This window comes from Bos grunniens, chromosome 2 (assembly GCF_055505025.1).
Source record: "Bos grunniens cultivar Pamir isolate PY7600 chromosome 2, Bosgru_T2T1.0, whole genome shotgun sequence".
NCBI lineage: Eukaryota > Metazoa > Chordata > Mammalia > Artiodactyla > Bovidae > Bos > Bos grunniens.
In genome coordinates, this window is record NC_141166.1 from 125,382,769 (window position 1) to 125,391,834 (window position 9,066).

General features: G+C 38.6%; 1 pseudogene; it reads left to right on the forward strand.

The window, feature by feature from the left end:
* The first annotated feature begins 512 nt into the window (after positions 1 to 512).
* On the forward strand, positions 513 to 1,412 carry LOC147378705 (non-homologous end-joining factor 1 pseudogene; annotated as a pseudogene).
* Positions 1,413 to 9,066: the final 7,654 nt, after the last annotated feature.

Below are 9,066 nucleotides of genomic sequence, written 5' to 3' on the forward strand. Positions count from 1 at the left end.
AAAATGCGAGAGTTAGACCTAAGAAAGCTGAGTGTGGAAGAATTGATGCTTTTGAACTGTAGTGTTGGAGAAGAGTGATGGAGAAGACTCTTGAGAGTCCCTTGGATTGCAAGGAGATCAAACCAGTCAATCCTAAAGGAAATCAGTCCTGAATATTCATTGGAAGGACTGATGTTGAAGCTGAAACTCCAATACTTTGGCCACCTGAGGCAAAGAACTGACTCCTTAGAAAAGACCCTGATGCTGGGAAAAGTTGAAGGTGGGAGGAGAAGGGGATGATGGAGCCTGAAGTGGTTGAATGGTATGACTCAATGGACATGAGTTTGAGCAAGCTCGGGGAGTTAGTGATGGACAGGGAAGCCTGGCATGCTGCAGTCCATGGGGTCCCAAAGAGTCGAACATGACTGAGTGACTGAACTGAAACTGAATTAATAAAAACACACTGACCTTTTCGTTTGAGCTGGCAGGCCAGCCTGCCATGGGGAGGGTGAGAGCTCCTGCAGCCACTCACAATGGAGGAACTGGAGCAAGGCTTGCTGATGCAGCCATGTGCACGGCTACAGCTTGCCGAGAACTCCCTCCTGGCCAAGGCCTATATCACCAGGCAGGGCTATGCCATGCTGGTTTCAGATCTTTAACAAGTGTGGCAAGGACAGGTGTACACTAGTGCGATCAGTCAGCGAGCCAAGGAGCTGAACAAGCACCTGACTGCTCCTCCCGAGGCTTTTCTTTGACATTTGGATGATCTGCTTTTCCCACTGTTGAAGGATGCTTCTTGCCCTGGCATAGCTGCATTCTCCTGTGACTGTGTGGCAGAGGCACTGACACTATGGAGGCAGAGTGAGCTTTCTGGTCTCCCATTCTACTGGAATTTCCACTGCACCCTAGCTAGCCCTTTGGTGGTCTCCTAATGTTTGATTTGTCCTCTGATGGGCATGAGTCTGGCATTGCAGTGCCAGGTGAGTGACCTAACAATGATGCTTCACATGATAGATCTAGAGATCCAGGACTACCAGGAGAATGGGGCTATGCTGAGCCAAAACTGGTTGAAGACAGAGCCATTTGAATAGACTTTCTTCTTGGAACAATTTATGGCGGAGAAACTACCAGAGGCATGCGGTGTTGGTGATGGAAGACCCTTCATCACAAATCTGCAGAGTCTGGATATGGCAGTCACCAGATAAAAGATCCAGGTGGGACAGAAACATCAGGGTGCTGGAGATCCCCAGACCTCAAGCAGTGCCTTCTCACAGGGAACTGATAACCAACTTCTGAATCAGCCAGAAGAGCCTATCTCCTCAGCACCATCCCTCCCAGGACCTGAGAAGGAGCCCACAGTTCCTTCAGCCCAATGCAGAGACCTCAGCTGTTTGAAAGTGCAGAGGAAGAAGCTAACAGGGCTCTTCAGTTAACCTGTCTCCATCTCAACTGCTCTGGATGGACGCAGAGAGGAGTTTCCTAGTATCACCTTGGAAGGAGATCCCGTGGCAGCAGCATCTCTGACACAGAGTTATCCAGTCAGGGACTCCACCATAAGGGCCAGAAAACTGAAGCTCATGTTGACAGGAATGGCTACTGTTAACAAGGGAATCCTGGCTCCAACCCATTGGGCACTGGCCTTTCTTGTCCAAGTGGAAGACTGTCTCTGGGAATCCCGCACCCTCCCTTCTTTTAGTGAAGGTTCTCTAGACTCAGGATCTACCATGGACTTTAGGTATATGGGGCAGGTCAGCAAAAAAGGCACAACGTACTCAAGAAGCCTTGTCTGTCTTTCCAAAGAGTCCCTAGCTACTCCCAGATGCTCCTCAGAGACCAAGTACTCACTTTCCTGAAAAAACAAAACAACAAACAGAAAAAACACATTGAAATCAGAAAGGAAAGAATGTATGGGCAAGTAGTACTATTTAATGCTTCCAAATGGGTAACTTAGATGTCAGTACCAACCTTCAACCAAGTATAGGCAGCCAGCATACCCCAGTAACTTCTTGAATGACACAAAATCCAAAGGAGAAAAAAACCAAGCCTGAACCAAGCCTGACCCTTAATCAAGATCTTTTTACCATAGATGTGTATAATAAAGAGAGCTAAGAAAAAATATGTTATTAATACATGCTGACTTTGTAACAAATTTAAGATCTCTACCTTTTAAAAAACGGATTTGACCACCTGTGCTTGAATCAAATTGATCAAAATTAGTTCTTCACTTCTCCTGTTTTAAAATGGGGAGGATTTGCCTTTAATCTTCACTGGGGGTGAATTAGAGTGGGGGCAATTAATGAGGAGTGGAGGAAGATGAAAGAAGACTTGAGTGCTTCTTAAAAGCTAATTGTGTATTTATTCAATCACATGTTGATTAGTTGTCATTAGAGCCTGTTATTTATACTTCAGGATAAACTAGATTTAGTTTTTTTAAAAAGTCACCAAGTCATCAATAATAAATATTTAATTCAAAGATTTTGTTATTGTATTTTTTATTACATGTGAATGTATGACCAAGTTTTCATTTATAATTATTATAATATTTGGATATAATATATATTTATTCAATTGTCTTTCAAACCACAGAAAAAAAGCTATTTTTCTTTCAACAACATATTTTTGTTGCAGATATTAAGGCAATTATCATTTTTATCTGGAATTTCAGTGTTAATTTTTATTTGTTCCCAGATAGAATTTGGAGTTATTTCATCCTTCAAATAATTTACTGTATTGTACAATTACAATAGCATGACAATTCCAGGTCTTGGTTCACTTACATGAGTTTAAACTTTGTTTTAATTCCATTAGAATATTTTTAAAAAATGTGCTAGTCATGGTTGAGACTTACCTACCATCAGCTATGTAAGAACTTGGAGCACATTGCACAGCTCAAAATGTATATATTTAATATCAGTTCTACCAATTCTTTGTCTTTTAATAATCTAGTTTTTATTTTTTAGAATACCTTAAATGCATTTTTAGGGATATTTTGCTTAAAACATCTTTTTTTTGATTCTTAGGTGGCTATTAAAAATGTCTTCATATTTTTCCACAGTATTACAATTTTTAAAAGTCTGGCATTTATAAATAACAAAAAGCATTTTTATATTTATTATGCAGCATAAAACTCATTTTCCTATAGATTTATACTATTCTGATTTCACTTAGATTATTATTAAATGATACTACTTTAAAATAATTAGGGATAGTAATATTGCATCATCTGTTAGTTACGCACTAATTTTTGACCCCAAATTATTTATATTTGCTGTTTGGAAGAAATGTGATTAAAATTCATGTCACTAAATTTGTATACGTTTTAGAGCTGTAAATCAAATGGATTTATATAGCTTTTTCTGAGTGTTACTGCTTCAGAAGATTCAGCTTTTGACAATCTTTTTCACATAGCTCTATTAAGTAATAGCATCAAATTGAATAATCTAAAACATTCTATCTTATGCTATAGTACTTTTCAAAAAACTAATTCACTAAACATCTCAGTTGCTTTACATCTTGAGAACATTAAGAAGTGTGCTGACTTATTCAAATTGTTTCATGAATTAGCTCTAATAAAAGATGATTTGTGAGAGAAAACTTTAAAAAATTTTATAAATGTAACAAAATAAAATCATTTCAAATAAATAAAACACTTTTAGATTGCAATTAAAATAAATTATACCTAATTTATTTGTAAATGTCTCATACCTGGATTGGGCTTCGCTGGAGGCTCAGTGGTAAAGAATCCACCTGCCAATGCAGAAAAACACATTTTCAACAGGTAGTCTGGCAAGATCTCCTAGCAAAGGAAATGGCAACCCACTCCATTATTCTTGTCTAGAAATCGATACAGTCCATGGGGTTGCAAAGAGTCAGATACAACTTAGCAACTAAACAATAACTGGATTATAGTTAAATACATAAAAACACAATTATTTCACATAACGGTGTTTGTGTTGCAGGGAGTCTTACGCTGATTCAAGATTACTACTCTAACAAAGAATCAAAAAATCAACCCTTGCTGTTTTGTAAGCTCCCACAAATAGTCAGAGGTAGATGATTATAATATTTCACATCAGATTTCTTTTTGAGAATGCTACTGCTGCTGCTAAGTCACTTCAGTCGTGTCCGACTCTGTGCGACCCCAGAGACGACAGCCCACCAAGCTCCCCCATCCCTGGGATTCTCCAGGCAAGAACACTGGAGTGGGTTGCCATTTTCTTCTCCTATATTCTATATTTTGAGAATATACATAGGAAATATTCTAAAAAGTTTTAAAAGAATATGCTTATAATACTGTATAAATTATTGAAAATAATAATCATAAACATGAAGTGAAGTGAAGTGAAAGTCACTCAGTCGTGTCTGACTCTTTGCAGCCCCATGGACTATACAGTCCATGGAATTCTCCAGGCCAGAATACTGGAGTCGGTAGCCTTTCCCCTCTCCAGGGGATCTTCCCAACCCAGGTCTCCCACATTATAGGTGGATTCTTTACCAGTTGAGCCACAAGCGAAGCCCAAGAACACTGGAGTGGCTAGCCTATCCCGTCTCCAGAGGATCTTCCCAACCCAGGAATCGAACTGGGGTCTCCTGCATTGCAGGCAGATTCTTTACCAACTGAATTATGAAGGAAGCCTAACCATAAACATAGAGCAAAATAAAATTTAAAATGTATAAAAATAAATGTATTATGACTATTAGATATTTTTCAAAGAATTCAAAGTTGGTTCAATGTAAAATAAGTAATTCATAGTTTTCAGATCAAAATTTTCCCATTTATATAATTTAATAATCAAGTTTAGCAAATATACTGGATGTGTAATCAAAATGAAAGGGCCAATTTCATTATCATACACCTGCAAGCAATAGATAGAAAATGTATTTAGAAAAAATGCCTGTGAGGGATGCTGCGATATACTGTCCATATTCCCCTGCATGAATGAAGCACTCCTTAAATAGCCCAGCTAATGAGTTTTGTGCTCAGAGAGCCTCTGCTTTCATCTTCTTTCAAAGATTGCCTCAGTCAAAGAAAACCACTTCTATCAGGCTCACACACACTTCCCCAGACCCTCATGTATAAGGACTGATCAATAGGAGTATTAAGACCTAATCACCCGGGACCTGGTCTCCCTTTAAGGCCACCTGGTCTCTCTTTGTCTAATATTTGGATCCCACCCACTCAATAGGCTCCATACCACAGTTCAGGCTTTTTTTTTTTTTTTTTTTCTGTCATGGTAACGTTTATTTTGAGAATTTTCCAGACTCCAGTTCCACAAAGCCAAAAGACTCCTTAAATTGATATCCTCTCGTCTTTGATGGGTGTGCTGTATGTTCAGTCACATCAGGCTCTTTGCAACCCCCATGGACTATAGCCCACTAGGCTCCTTTGTCCATGGAATTTTCAGGCAAGAATACTGGAATGAGTTGCCATTTCCTACTCCAAGGTACTCTTCCAGAGCCAGGGATCGAACCTGCATCTCCTACACTGGCAAGCAGACTCTTGACCACTGTACCACCTAGGAAGCCCTTTTGATGGGTGGTGCAGTGGTAAAGAATCCATCTGCCAATGCAAAAGATGCAAGAGACATGGGTTCCATCATTGGGTCAGGAATATCTCCTGGAGAAGGAAATGGCAAACTACTTCAGTATCCTTGCCTGGAAAATCCCATTGACAGAGGAGCCTGGTGGGCTACAACCCATGGGGTCTTGAGAGAGGCAGATGCAACTAGGCATGCATGCACTAATGATAGATGCAGTGATATTATTTTCTCCCTAGTCAGTCTTCTCTCTCTCTCTTTAGTCACTAAGTCATGTCCAACTCTTGTGACCCCACGGACTATAGCTTTCCAGGCTTCTCTGTCCATTGGATTCTCCAGGCAAGAATACTGGAGTGAGTTGCCATTTCCTTCTCCAGAAGATCTTCCCGACCCAGGAATTGAACCTGGGTCTCCTGCATTGCAGGCAGATTCTTTACTGACTGAGCTATGAGCAAGTCAATCTTAAGACTTGCCAAAACAGGGATGATATTCCTTCCTTAATGGGTTCATACTTCTCTGTCCACAGCTACTAACCTATCATCTCTGATGGAGTCTGGAAGGCTGGTATGTGGTCATCACTGGAAGAGATCATGTTCTAGAAGTAATTATGTCCTAAATAATTCAAGAGGAAACATGTTTAGAAGATGTGTTGTTTTATACCCACACAAATGGTAAATTTCACATAGCAGAAAAGGAATTTTCATTCACATTTTCTTACTAACTCTTGGTAAAATGTCCATTTGTGGTTGTTACTAAGAAAGCACAATAATGACTTTTGAGAACATCATTGTAAATACTCACCCAGGGTCTTCATATCCTAGGATTGACCCTGTATTTTGCTAAGAAAGATATTCATATTAAGAATAAAAACAATTTCCATTTTTCACATTTTCATCCTTTATAAAATCTATTTAAAATAAATTATATACTTATATTTTTGAAGATAAAAATGAATGTCTTTATGAATCTGAGATAAGAAGGATGTTTTAAAAAGTAATGTTAATGTTACTGATAGATCATTTGCATGATGATCACTTAGACTGCTGTTCTTATTCAGTCCCTAAGCCCTGTCCAACTCTTTACAATCCCATGGATTGCAGCACACCAGCTTCCCTGTCCTTCACTATCTCCTGGAGTTTGCTCAAACTCATGTCCATTGAGGGCTTCCCTGCTGCTGTATAAATACATCATTACCCATGATTTAAAAGCACCAATCATGAATATTGCTTCCCAATTACTGTCTCAAAAGTTGTTACTGTGCTTTCCAAGGAACTCTGTTCAATATTATATAACAATCTAAATAGGAAAAAAATTTACAAAGGACAGATACATGTGTGTGTGTATATATATATATATATATATACATGTGTGTTTATATATATATATATATATATATAACTGAATCACTTTGCTGTATAGCTAAAACTATCACAACATTGTTAATCAACTATACTCCAAAGTAAAATAAAAAGTTAAAAATATACTTCCTTAATGATGAGTACAAATGCACATATTACCTTTTCAAGTAATCGGAGGTTGGCAACTATTATGTTCAGTATACAACATTATTGAAGAAGGAAATGACAACCCACTTCAGTATTCTTGCCTGGGAAATTCCATGGACAGTGGAGCCTGGTTAGCTCCAGTCCATGGGGTTTCAAGAGTCATATACAACCGAACGACCAAACCATCACCACCACCATAAAACATTATTTCTTAAGGTAGATGTGATAGAAGTTGCTGTTGCCCATCCATATCTCTTAGTTATTTATTATCTTTTATTGTGTTTTGATTTTTGCATGTCTGCCTGCCTTGCAATTGTTAGCACCTATGCTGCTGTGTATAATAGCTTCTTTTTTAATTGAAGGATATACCACCACCTACCTGTGTGATTTACAAGCCAGAAATCTGGAGAAATAGGACACCTTTGTCATCAGCATAATCAAAGACTGACAGAGTTGGTGTATATCTCAGGAGCTGCTTTACATATCTAGTAGAAAGATTTTGAGGAATATGTTCTATATAACCTCCCAAATATAACTTGGTAATATACTCTTTGCTGGATATTTTCCCTGTTCTATCCTAATTCTATCTAATAATTCAAGTCTACATATTATTTGCTATCAATATTTCCATGCTGTTTTGTTAAATAACTACTTATCTTTTTGTCTTAGGCTGTGTCTGCAGAAACCATATATAAGATAGACAGTATTGTCCATAGGTACTCAGTTGCTCAGTCATGTCTTATTCTTTGCAACCTCATGGACTATAGTCCACCAGGCTGCTCTGTCCACAGGATTCTCCAGACAAGAATACTGGAGTGGGTTACCATTTCCTTCTCCATGCGATCTTCCCAGGGATCGAACACGTGTCTCCTGCACTGACAAGCAGAAAAAAACAAAACCTCAGGATTGAAATCTGGAATTTGATCACTTTGCAGTTCAAAAATAAAAAGATAAATGAAAGGAGGACGTATCAACAGTAAGGTAGTAAGTAGTAACTTCTCTGGCATGGCAATATGAAACTGGATGCAGGTAAAAAAGGATGAGGTCTTATTTAGAATCTCCAATATTTGAGACCTACAGTTATACATGTACTTGTATCTATTCTTTTTCCAATTATTTTCCCATTGTTTCATAACAATGAAATTATTAAAGGGATAGAGTTTGTTGTTGTTAACTGCTATTGATTCCCTGAAAGAAAGAAAATAAGCAAACAACCAAGTAGGATTTAGTCGGCCAACTACAAACAGAGCACAGTATGAAAGTCACAAGGCTTCTGTGGCAGCAAGACCCTGATCTCCTGCAGCTGAGGGCAAACTGTGCAGAAAACTGGCCTAAAATCTGACTGTGAGGATTTGCTGGGTTTTATACTTGAGAGCTTCTCACCCATACTCAGAAACCAGCCCCAGTACATTAGCAGCAAGGGAAGACAGAAGAAAGAGTCAGACCATGCTAGACGGGGTAAGAGGCTGGATTAATAAACAAGGCAACTCACACATGACACTTATTTTGGGTGGTTGTGAGACGAGTGGTTCTTTTTACATGCTCACTGAAATCTTAAAGGTATATCAGAGGCCTTAACTTGGTTCCGTATGTATTCAGTCCAGGTGGTCTCAGCACCACATTGGTCTCTCAAGGTCATGTTCTTGAAAACATTTCCTACTGTGGAAATAATGGACAGAATATTCAAAGAATAGAGGAGGAAATAAGGGGTCTGTGAGTCCAGCCCATGGGTCAACTGGCAAATCAGGTCCTCTTGATGACTTCTTCCAACAGAATTAACAAAAGAACCTCCATGCACAGGGACTAGACATCTTCTATACAAAACTAATGGCACTGATGAAGTAAAGACACTTGAGTGGATACACTTGCAAATCTCTAACCCTGAAATTTCCATGAACTCTCTAGGTTATTATAAATGATTTTCTTTCTCTTCCTAGACGATATTAAGATTCCTTTGATTGGAATCCGTGAAAAAGTAACACATGAGGTGGATGGCCTCATTAAGATCTCCGTAATTTTTTTTTTTTTTGCTTTTAAAGTTACTA